This window comes from Harpia harpyja, chromosome 17 (genome assembly GCF_026419915.1).
Source record: "Harpia harpyja isolate bHarHar1 chromosome 17, bHarHar1 primary haplotype, whole genome shotgun sequence".
Lineage (NCBI taxonomy): Eukaryota > Metazoa > Chordata > Aves > Accipitriformes > Accipitridae > Harpia > Harpia harpyja.
In genome coordinates, this window is record NC_068956.1 from 27386325 (window position 1) to 27399389 (window position 13065).

General features: G+C 43.4%; 1 protein-coding gene across 5 annotated transcripts in view; it reads right to left on the bottom strand.

Moving 5' to 3' along the window:
- STARD13 (StAR related lipid transfer domain containing 13) overlaps positions 1-13065 on the bottom strand; it is a 312029-nt gene that overhangs the window by 88350 nt on the left and 210614 nt on the right. The window lies entirely within an intron of this gene.

A 13065-nucleotide genomic window follows, 5' to 3' on the forward strand; every position in this document is an offset into this window, starting at 1 on the left:
TGGGTTATTCAGAGAAAATATCACACCCTTGCATAAGAGACACAGTGAAATCAGCAAAAATTTGCAGACAAGACCTGCAGAGAGCTGTGCTCTAAGGGAGGACATTAAACCCTGACTTCCCAGGAGGCGAAGAAACATGGCGCCTACAGAGCCTAGGGATGGAAATCAGATCTAAATGTCTTCTTGCAAACTTAATTTGTGACAGGTTATCTAGAAACCTGTGAAGGATCAATGTAGATCAAATTATTCCTCGCAGTTATTGATTTCTCTGCTTTCTGAAATGTTGAATTTCATCTGCCATTGTGCTGTTCATATGCCTAGCTTTACTATGTCCTGTTGTGGTGAGTTGACCCTGGCTGGACACCATGGGCCCACCAAAGCTGCTCTATCACTCCCCTCCTCAGCTGGACAGAGAAGAGAAAATATAACGAAAGGCTTCTTGGTCAAGATAAGGACAAGAAGAGATCACTCACCAATTACCATCATGGGCAAAACAGACCCAACTTGGGCAAAAAATTAATTTAACTTGTTACCAATCAAATCAGAGTATGGTAATGAGAAGTAAACCCAAATCTTAAAACACCTTCCCCCCACCCCTCCCTCCTTCCCGGCTCAGCTCCACTCCCAGTTCTGTCTACCTCCTCCCCGCAGCGGTGCAGGGGGACGGGGAATGGCGGCTGGGGTCGGTTCCTCACACGTTGTCTCTGCCGCTCCTTCCTCCTCAGGGGGAGGACTCATCACTCGTCCCCTGCTCCACCGTGGGGTCCCTCCCACGGGAGACAGTCCTCCGTGAACTTCTTCGGCATGAGTCCTTCCCACGGGCTGCAGTTCTTCACGAACTGCTCCAGCGTGGGTCCTTTCCACGGGCTGCAGTCCTTCAGGCACAGCCTGCTCCAGCGCGGGCTTCCCACAGGGTCACAGCCTCCTTCGGGCACCCACCTGCTCCGGCGTGGGGTCCTCCCCGGGCTGCAGGTGGAGATCTGCTCCACCGTGGACCTCCCTGGGCTGCCGGGGGACAGCCTGCCTCACCGTGGTCTTCCCCACGGGCTGCAGGGGAATCTCTGCTCCGGTGCCTGGAGCATCTCCTCCCCCTCCTTCTGCACTGACCTGGGGGTCTGCACGAAGGGTTGTTTCTCTCACATATTCTCACTCCTCTTTCTGGCTGCAATTGCACATTTTTTTTCCCCTCTTCTTAAATCCATTAGCCCAGAGGTGCTACCAAGGTCACTGATGGGCTCGGCCTCGGCCAGTGGTGGGTCTGTCTTGGAGCCGGCTGGCATTGGCTCTGTCGGACATGGGGGAAGCTTCTAGCGGCTTCTCACAGAAGCCACCCCTGTAGCCCCCCTGCTACCAAAACCTGGCCACGCAAACCCAATACATCTGTTTAAGCTCCTTTATCTTCTGCCGTCTGGATTAATTAAATACTTTTGTGGCTTCTGCAACCTCTGTCATGTTTTCCACACTTTTGCCACAGATCATTAAACAGCATAACTATGTCACACAATTCCTAAAATGAAATTTCAGGGCGGCCCAATAAAAACCAATGACCTTAGTGAAAATGTGTATTCATTCCTCTTCCTTGTATTGCCCTCAAGTACTTAGCAATCTTGTGGTCATATATCCTATTAAGATGTGTGGACTGTGGGTTTAAGTCCCTTCTGGTTGGTGGGCAGATACCTCAAAGCACTAAGGTATTATGCAAAATGTGAGGGTCACTTTGTCCTTTGACAGCTGTTTTGCAAGGAACTAGCGATCAGGTAGTCTGTGCCCAAATATAGAACTTAGGCAGTTCAGCGCGGATGAGGATTTTGGCTTTCGCATTTCACAAGGATACTCAGTGGCAGCTGTTGATAAGTACCTAGGTGCAGGAGAGGGTGTTCCAGTGGATGCCCCCTCGCCTCGGTAGGCTGAGGCTGCCCACCCTCTCCGCGCAGGCTGACGGGGACCCTCGGGCCATGGCGTGTGCCTCGGCCCCAGGCAGGGTGCGGGGATGCCGGCGCTGGAGCTCACGCTGTGACTGCAGCTGCGGAGAGGGAGGCTCGAACCAGCGCGCAGGGAAGCACCAGCGTGCAAAACAGTGCCTTCAGCTCTTCCCGGGACTGGGCCTTTATCAAAGGAGGCTAAATAAATATTAGACAGATGTGACTTGACTGTGTTCGTGGAGAAAGGTTTTTTCCTTGCCACGACTGTTGATTTGCTAGCAAAAGAAAAATGGGGGAAGGGGCATGAGCATCCTTCCACATTAGGAAGGAGGCAGGGAGGGAGAGGGGTGCCTGGAGATGGGGAGGCACATCTGCATCTCATGCTTCCAGCCCCAGCTCCACTGGGCATCACTCAGCTCCTCTGGCCAATGCTCAAGAGAAGCCGGGTCCTTATCTCTAACATGTTCCAGTTAGCAGGTGGCCCTGAGAGCAACCCCAGGTGTTCACACACTCTCTAATCCCATTAGGGCTCTTTTAAAGCAAGGGTTTTTTTCTGGTGTCACAGAAGTTACACTTAATGGGTTTGCAGTTATTAGGCAGTTAGAAAAGTTATTTGCACTTTGCGATTTGCTGCCAGAAATGCAGCAAGAGACAAGCACTGAAGTCCTTGTGAATTCCACAGCTGCTGTGATTTTGCCATGTGAGGAAGGAACAGTTGCTTGAGGCATTTGAGAGACATGCAAGAACACAGGAACAGTTTATTAATACTGGAAGTGAATTTGCAATCACTGAGAGCAGATGGTCAGCTCACACAGTGAATGAACCTTAAACCATCTAGACTTACAGGACTACTGCAAACATTGAAACAGTACCAAATTCACAACCAGAAATCCTACATGCTCACAGTCAGAGGTCAGCTCAGATTTGAATCCTATATACAGTGGCTTAAATCCAGATAAAGCTGTCAATATTAAACTGAGTCGGTGGATTTACCCCAGAGTAAATGTCTCTTCTTCTTACTTGCATACATAACTCTCAGAGCAGTCAGAGCTAAGCTAAAATAATAAGGACTTTAATGAAATAACCATATCAGCATCATTAAAATCAGCATTGCCAGGAATCAAGCTAATCCTGCCTTGCACCACTGCAACTCTGCTGTATCAGAGATCTGGTAGCAGCATTAACAAGAATGGAAATACAGAGCTGAAGTTACATGACTAAGTTTTTCATTACTGAATAGCCCGTTAACAAAAAATAGCCATAACACACATTGCTTTAACAAATGTATCTGTGATGTACTCCAGAGCTTTTGAATTTTTTCCATACACACGCTGCTTGTAAAGATTCTGTGAAAGAGCTTAATAGAGATGTGTATCTTGAAAGTACTCCTCAGTGCAGCTCATGGACAAATTAGAATTATTATTGCTATAGGCGTGTAATAGTATGTATGTGCAAAGGGAAGGGCTTCCTTAGCACCACGTGCCTTTCAGCCTACATTTCAGCCTGCCAGCTCTTCATTTGCCTAAGCAAATAGGACTATAATTACTGGGGGGAAGAAGGGAGGCTTTAAGCGAAGAGCTCTGTTGCGTGGCTCTTTCTGCATGTGTCCAGGGAGTGAAGTCCCAGGGATTGACCAGCCCCGAGAGGGCCATGCAGTCATCCTCCAGAATCTTCTTCCTTGGGACATGAAGTTTCAGCATCCCAGCTGAGTACCTCTGGACTGCAAACGGTGAAGGATCATTAAGGTTAATTTGACCTGCAGTTTACAGGTCTTTGCGAATGGGTAAACAAGTGCTTGAATGTTGTGTGGCAGTCAAAGGCAAGCAGCGGGGAGAGTCGGCACGGGCCAGATTCGCCGGTGCCTTAAGTAAGAAGGTAACTGTGCACTGGACTGCAGTAGGGCTCTGAAGACCAGCTGAAAGGCTGCAACAGCACGAATGTCAGAGACAAGACATACCTGATGGAAAAAAGGACTGCAACTGTATTTTCAGCAGTGGAAGGGGTGTTGGTTTGGTGGCACTCCTGACCAGCGCAACTTGCTGACCGAGGAACAGTGGTAACTTAAGGCAGATCCCTCCAGTCCAGATCTACTGCTAACAAAGCACCTAAAGATTTTGCCTGGTTTTCCCTCATATGGCTGAGGGTGCGTGAACTTTCACTTGTAAGCAGGATAGGATTTAAAATTTCTGGGATACACTTATGGCAGGAAAGCTCAGGTTTACATTGCACAATCAACTTTATTCCCCTCTTAAGCCAGAAATCTGCATGGCAGGCCAGTTTGTCAGCAATTTCATGGTCTGGCTTCATGGCATAATGTACAAAAACATGTTGATGCATGTGACAAGCTTATACTGCCAAAAGGCTATTCCTACACCTGCAGCAAAGGAAAGTGTGAAGTGTTGTAGCCATTTTCCTTTATACTTCCTTTACTAACACTCAAGCTGGAAATCACAGGATACTTGAAGAGTCCTGCACTGCCAGCTACGACACTGTTAAGACATTGGTATGTTGACTCAATACCTCAGAACTGCTTTAAAGTTTTCCAAACCCTTAACAAAATAAAGTTTATACAAGAAGTTATTTGGACAGAATGTGATTTACATATGCATCTACTTAGTATGTTGAAATTTAGTATTAAAAACCCTGTTGACTATAAAAGAATGTTTCTAGCAGTATCTTAATAACCCTGGTTATTCTTGGAAACATTTTTCATTTCCCTGAAATTTATGTGATCCCACAACCATTTTAGTAGCCTACACTATTGTATATGCTATGGCAATTCCACTTAGAGTTGTGCAGAGACCTCCCAACTTTCTAAAAACCTTTGGGTCCAATTCTGCAGCTGGTTTTGGCCATTAAAAATTAAACTGAAATCCTTTATCTTCAGCCAATATTCATCCCAATGTAGATTGATTAAATACATGGTAGCATTTGAAAACTGTTGTGATCACGCAATACTTGAACCTCTCTGCATTACCAAAGAAATATCTGGAGCAGATGCTGGCTTACATACTCAAGGATTTCAGATTTCCAGACACATTTCTAATTTTGTATGAAACATTTTTTTTGTTCTTTCTAAATCTGACATTGCTCTTCATTAAGGGCTGGGATTTGGAAAAAAAAAAAAAAAGCAGAAAATCCCATGGGATTGAAAACAACAGATGTTGTCTGTTTTAAGCTTCCTTTATTCCAAATCACTGAATTTAGTGCTTTTAAGATTTTCCTGCCTCTCTTTTCAGAGGCCTGTGATTTGCTCTTTAAATGGTTTTTCAAGAGGCTGACTCAGACTGGAACGTATGTGAAAAGAGATTTTCAAATTGAAACGTACCATTTTTCGGGGAAGTTACTAGAAACATACTAAAAATATGTCAGAGCCAATATCAGGGCAATATCATCGCATATCCATACTGTAAGCAATAAATCCGACATATAGCTGTCCCAGCAAATGGGAGGCATATGCTACTCACTTCCCACCCGAATGCCTTCATGTTTCCTGCTCCTCCATTTCAACACTGCTGAACTGTCAAGCTCAAAATGCAGCATCCTGCCCCATGACTATCGCAAAGGGATTTTTGAGCTTTCCTTAGAAAAAAAATTATTTTTTTCCCCATAATCTGTAACTTTCCCGCACCTTCTCACCTGCCCTCCGTCACTGCAGATACAGCCAAAGAGCCCCTGCCCTTAGGAGGTAAAACTCATTCTTCTTCAGGTGAGTAACTGCATCCTTCGAAAAGATGCTGTGATCATGATGTCAGTGATTCCAAAGAGGACTGAGTGGAGAAATAGCTGTGTAATGCTGTGGAAAAAATAACTGAGTAATTTGATCCTTAGGGATATGTCAGGGAAATAATAATTAGGGACAGATGTTGGGGACAGCTTTGACATCCTTTCTCAAAAAATTGAGAGGTTTCAAAAAACAGCCATAGGAATTATTTGAGTATTGGATAAAGTAATGGCATAGTGAGCAGCAGTAATTTCGCCTATCTAAAAAAGAAGTTTGAGAAATAGTTTTATCAGAGTGCCGTGGTACCTGACAGTGAACACCTCTTCCTTCTAGGAAGAAAGCACAACAAGAATGTCTGGAATGTGAGGACAGACAAATTCAAATCAAAAGTTAAGCATATGGGTTTTGAATGTGGTAGATTTTGCTTTTTTTTTTCTTAAATTTTTGTCTCCAAGGCAAGGCAGGATGAGTTTCGGGGAAGGGTGTTGAAGCTAAACAACAAAATTCTGTTCTCAACACAAGCCTTGAGATAGACAGGATGCCAGGCCAAATGAACTAATGGGTTTAAGCTTTACGAGGTCAAATCTTTCTATTAAGTGTCGGAAACTGTGTTTACAGTGATTATAGCTGTGGTCATTAACAAAAATAATTGGAACTGACTACCCCTTTGATTTAATCAGATTTGCATTGATGCAAGTTCATTGAATTGCAAATAGAAGAAATATTAAACCTCTTCACAGATGGCAAGATTTTAATAATGCCTTCATAAAGCCTCGATTCATATTTTATGCCTTGACTTCCTCTTGTACCCCATTTTTTTACAACAGCAAATGCACTACAGAAGTAATAGAAGTTAAGCTTTAATACATTTTTGTTGGCTGCCAAGCTTGAATGGATGCAAACATCAGTCCTTGGGGAATTAGCATGCCATTCATGTTCTTTTAGAAATAAAAATCTCTTTTCAGGTTAGAAAAGAGAAAAAAAAAATATGGATCTTCTGGTCTTCAGTAAGGCCATCTCTGCCTCATATTCTGTCAAGCTTTTGTTCCTCCTGACACTCATGAACGCTGCCATTATTTCTCACATTCTTCCATTTGCTCTGGGGTTGTTGAGCAGTTGGGAAGGGATGTATCTACGGTATTTGCCACATGCAGGAGATATGGAAGTTCAGTTTAATTTTCAGCAGGATCAAAAGTGATTTTGCTAAATTTTCTTCCAAACTGAAATTCACACATATTCACCTTTCAGAACTACCAGGAAAAACGTTTGGCTCCGGCCTTTGCCAATGCCTCTTGATTTCCCATCTGAAGGACAAGGATGCAATGATACATTCTTTAATATGAAATTAAAAGCCAAGTCATTGACAACAGCAACACCAGGAGCAGCCAGCACCTGTCATGAACTCCAGGCTTGACAGTTTTGAGGTGTTTTGAGGTCGCCCGTCTTAAGTCCATGGACTCAGAAGACCCACGTATAAACAGAAGTGCCCTGAGCTGCACGTATGAAAGTCTTTGCCCTAAAATTTCCAGGGGCACAGGGGATCTGGAAACTTGACCCTGTACCAGCACAGGGGACCCTGAAAGCTCTGCCTCCCCCCACAGCCCACCAGCTGAGCTACTGAAGGACACCCTGGTTCACCCAAAGTTTGTCCAATATGGCATGCTTTTACTAAATGTTTCAAACCCATCGCGTCACCATAGAGGGCCTGAGAAAGTTTAAGTCTGAGTGATAAAATGACCAGCACGCCCAGTAATACTTCGGGGTGTGTGTTTGGACTGAGCTGCTGGGGCAGCTGAGATGGCTGAGGTGTTAAGTAGCAAAGCAGAGGGGAAAACATTTTCAAACTTGTGTTGAGTGTGTGTACCTAGATTAGTGAGGAAGGAGAAGCACACATCCAGGGATATGGTGGAATAGTACTGGCAACTGACCAGCAGCAGCTGAGGGGTCAGGAGAGAGAGGTGCACAAAATTACCAGGGATATCTGCTGATAAAGGACTTCAGCTAACCTGCATATTTCCGATTTTAATTAATGACTAAGGAAATCCTTAAATACATGGCAGTTCAGCCAGTGGCTACTATCTTGTTACCGAAAAGTGCCTATGAAATGTGGGGTACCAGGTAAATTGAAATTTGGAAAATTATACAAAATAAAAAATATTGATATTCAGCATTTGCTACCACATTCACTCCTGATGGCCCTTCAGAAAGGATGTGTGAGCTTTGACATATTCCTTCTTTTCAGCCTTTTGTTCTCAAATATAAAATTAATCATCATAGCTCTGCAAATTTATTGACAGCTCTGACCTGTAAATCGCAAGCTGCTGCAGCTCTGAAATTCACAGTTTACCTCTTGGTCAGGACTATTTTATGTTGTGTGGGATGAGACGGGTTTGGAAACAGAGCAATGGGCTGATGGTGATTTTGATTCTTTAACACCAGCTCCCAAGAAAACTTTGTGGAAACTATATTTTTGTCTGACAATCCGTGTGGACAAAACATGTCCTCCAAATTTCTGTAATTTAGCTTTATGAAAAGTACACAAAGATTTCATAAACAGTAAGGGGAAAGCGTAGTTGCAAAGAAACAGAATAAAAAATATGTCCATCAGCTTTAACACAGTCATCTGGAGAAGTCAGCTGCTGTGAGAGGAGACATAAAGATAACATGTTTTCAAGAAACAGCAGCAAGTTGTATCCTTCTAGCGTATTCCTGGGAAAACCCTGATGAGTGCAAAGAGAACAACTGTGAAACACTAAACATGCTGCTAATGCGCGAAGCCCTATGTTCTGGGGAGAGAAGAGCATTCAGCAATAATTGAATCATCCAGGACTGTGCTCAGTGGATACCCTAAGGTGATTATGTTCAGAATAGAAGCTTTCAGAATGTCATTTAGTAAATGAAAACAGAGTTGGATACCAGTAATAAACCAGTGCCCTCAAGCTACTCATTTTTTATAGCAACTTAATTGAAACATACAAATCATTGAATGCCAGATGCCTAGGAAAGGGGGCAGCACTGAGACCAAAACCACAGACACTGAAATCAAGCTACAAAGTATGATTTTGCTTCCAGTAAAGAACAGTTTACTGATACAATTTTCTTTCTGTGGTGATAAATAGGTGTCTGAATTATACTCCCAGGATGGGTATAGAGCTGGGTACCAGCTTGTTTTCAACTTTCCAATTGCTGATGAGCCCAGTAAAGTGAAACCACGAGCAAAATTTAGTTTTCTCCTTCTTATTGTAACAGGAAAGCTGTTTTAAACTGCATTAGCTCCTTAATCACACAATTTCTATTAGATAATTTGCAAGAAGCAGGACTCTATTATCTTTAAAAAGCAAGCACACATTTAACTCATACTATTGTCATTTAAATGACTTATAACCATCACACTTTGTACTCCTGCCTTTTTGTAAACATTTAGTACTTTTAATCATAAAATCAAAGAAAACTTCAGCAAGATTTATTCAAAGTTTTTCAAATTAGTAGTACTTCTTGCAGAGAGACGTCCCTAACATAGCTGTTCTATTAAACTGTGAACCACAAGAACTAAATGGGCTTTGGAAATGTAAAATTGTAATTTTCCAAAGCTGAAGCTTAAGAACAAAAAGCATTTCTTTGGATGTAATAAATCGTCAGTGAGAGTAAAATACGAAGGAAGCCTCTCTCTTCTTGAGAGCAGAGGACACTCCCTTCCTTTGTAATAATGTACTGTGAGACAGAAACACCAGCCTGTCATTTTACACACTAACAGTTCAGCAGGATGGTTGAGAAAGATTTGGACCCGAGTCTGAACATGAGTTTGGGTACTGACACTACTTGCTCAAACCTGAATTAAATCATCCTGGGAGGGGCAAAGGCGTCAAGGAACAACATCCTCAGCCTCCAAAGGCAAAGAACCACCCCCAGCCTGCCCATGCAGCCCTTCCTACCACACCTTGCTTCACTCAGTTGTTCAGGCTCCAAAATTTCTACAGTCTGAATCTCCGGCCAGTGTCCCACACGCTTGTGCTGCCTATTCCCAGCCCTTTTTTCCATTGTTGAAGACTGAGCATATCACACAACCACAGCTACTGGAGGATTTTGCAGCCTGTCTCTCCCATGTGAGAGAACTTCATCATTTTGTGCAGAAGATTAGTTAGTATTAGTTGCTTTGAAGATAATTGCTCAACAACAAATTCAGTTCTTAACCCTCATTTACATTTCCTAGAAGTTCTGTCAAACTAGTGCCTCTGGGGCTGACGCTTTCTGGGCTTAATCTCAGCCCAGAGGTGATTTTCATGTGTGTAAATGTAAATTCAAACAGTTTACCTGTTCTCAAATCAGACACACATATGAGACAATTTTCCCTGGGAGCCACATCCAAAAAGCTCCATAATTGCTCAGTATTAGAAAAATATTTCACAGATCTCAATGAGCTCTAAGGAATATGCCAAGTTAGAAGAAAATCTGGTTTCAGAGACATGAAGAAATGAAAGCAGAAATAAAATTAATACAGAATGGCAATGAGCTGCCTGATTTTCTCACTGGGGTCAGCATGGGAAACTCCAGTGACACAGAGTACCCGGAGCAAGTAACTAATGCAAAGCCTGAGACACTCAGTTCGGGCCCTGGCCTCTCTGCCGGAGCTGCGACCACCTCTGGCTCTGCTCAGGACCCCCTGAGGACTTGCATCAGCCCCAGCGTGCAGATGGCCTGAGGAGCATCTGGGTCCTGGAGACGCCAAGCCCCGTAAAGGTGCTCAATCACCACATCGTGTCAGACAGTATTAGCTACCCAAGTTTTCAACAATTCAGATCCCATCCTGATCCATAATTCTGAAGACGGTTAAGAGTTACAGGGAAAGTCTTTACTTTCCCTAAAAGGTAGGAGTTGGGGTGAAAAATTTGGTTTTATTCATTGCACATCAAACCCCTGATTGTGTGGTATGCTATCATTTGTTCACACTCAGGAGAGAGCGCCTTAACTTAATTATGGCACTGGTGTGGGGAAATTAATGATCACTGAATACTGTAAAATAGAAATCAATACTTCTGTGTCTTTCCCAAATGGTCTATTGCTAGATAGATATTCATGGCTATATTTCTCTCATCCTGTGAATATTAATAAGGTAGCAAAGACTGGATATATATATCAAAGCCTTGGAAACAAGGCTGTTGCTAATGCAGGCCCTCAGCAATAACATGTTATAGCTACCAACCAACTGATTTGTGGGATGCTAAGTAATAGCTCTGGTATAATACAATCCTTCATTTACTATTCTGACACTTGTTTACTTCTGTCACCATTTATTAAAGTACTGTCCTGCCATAATTAAAAAAGACAGGACAACAATAACCTTTAGTACCTCCTTGCCGTGATAAGCGAGATGCTTAAACAAGAGCTCAGACTCTTGACAGACGAGTACAAACGGGTCTAAATTCACTCTGATGAGCTGTGTGACGGCTTCTTCCACGAATGAGGCACAACAGAGAGGCAGGTTGTTAAAATTACCCTGCAACAGGATGACTGGCACATACAGCTTTTGCAATCCTATTAAGCTGTTGCCACCAAATGAAAGAACCCGCTCATTGCAGGGGTAGGGGAGAGATGTTTTATGTACCCGTTGTGGCAGGCTACCTGTGCCTGAGACACCGCGCCTGGGTAAATACATCCAGTACCTCTGGTCCTGATTCAGCCTTGGCGGTGATACAAATCTTAAATGAATTTCCAGGCATTAAACTGTTACAAAACGGACTTAATGCTGAAAGCCTGTATCACTGTCTCTGTTCCACTATGTTGTATCATTACTTAATAAATCAGGAAGTGTAGAGGTAACAAATGGGTAAGCAGCCCCAAGGGTTTAAAGTGTACATTGTGGTGCCACTTCATGCACGGGCCCCTTGGGTCCTGACACGGGACCCCAGTGGGAAAGAAGCGCCAGCTCGCTTCAGCCTCTCACCAGGGACATCAGATGCTCCACGTACAGGGTATTTGCTATGGTAGCCACATCCCATATGAAAAACATACAGGACGTATCTTCCAATTTTTTGCAGCAACAGGCTGGTTTTTAGATGCCGAAGAGCACCAACGGTGCTGCTTGGTGACCTCTATGTGCGGGATTATCAGTCCAGGACTAGGCAATCCCAGTCAGCCCTGGGTGTGGGCTTTCCATACAGTCATGAAGACTACCCTGCTGCATTACAGTAACATAATGAAGCAACTATACAGCTATGACTAATGTCTGTTGGTATTTATGACCTAAGAATATTTTTGTCCCTATTATAGGGCAAAGTAGAGACAAACGTTACATGATAGTCTCATTTTACCATCCAATGCAATTATATACCACTTTTTAACATGAGAAAACCTAAATTTCCCACCGGAGAATGTTTTAAATTCTTTAATTACTGAGTGGGGAAGAAACATTGTGCATGTACACATCATAAGCCATATGCACGTATCATGTGCCTCTGGCCTTGCTATGTTTTCAATTGCTGACAGTCGTATCTTAATTAGCCTGTGCTCCTCCCGTCTGTTGTAACCAACTGTTGTCCCTAAGCCTACACTCAGCTTCGACCCTACAATGACTCACCCAGTTGCTCAACATAACCTCCTTTGTTTGGGTGGAGCTACACGTGGTGCATAAAGATAAGGGTTAGAGCCACCCTGTAAGCTTTTTGAGGCAGTAAATTTATTTTGTCAAATGTCTGTTGAAAGCCTGGAGCAATGGTGCTGCAGCTGCGATGCAAATAGCACTGCACCCTGAGCTGACATGGGCCGATTTAAGAGAATTACTGTGGGCAGATTTGAACTCCCCAAGTAATGACAGAGCTCCTGGACAAGTATGACACCATGAAATGTAAACAACGGCATTGCAAAAGAGGTCTGTGAACTGGCAAGTCAGACGTCCGTGCCCGTTAGGTGCAGGCTTCTAAGCAGATCCCAGTGCCGCAGCTGGACGGCTCCTTTTACTGAGTAGGCTTTTCTTGAGCAAATACTATTGCTGTGTTACAGGCCTTGTTTTGGGCTTTCTCTCATGCTGCATTTGAAAACTAGAGGAAGGTTCCCATTTATAAGCTGTAATTCTCTTCTACCTATTATTACAAGCCAATTTTTAATTTAAAACTTGCAGAAAACTATATGAAAGAGATCTAGTTCACAAAGACTTCTTCTAAGAATTTGTTTGTGCAATGTATATTTAGCCTAATTTCCTAAGGAAATGCTGCTTACACGACCATGCTTTGCGTGTTGGTCTGTCTGTCTGTCTGTGTCAGGCTCCTCATTGCTTCCCCTGATAACTTTTGAACGAATTGGCTGATTTGAAAGAGAGACAGATGGCTCAAAGGTATTAAACTCTTACAAGTTTTGTGAAAATAAGCAGCAGGGTAATGGAAAGAGAGCCTCTTAGTGGCTCACTAAAGAAAAGGCTCCTTATTA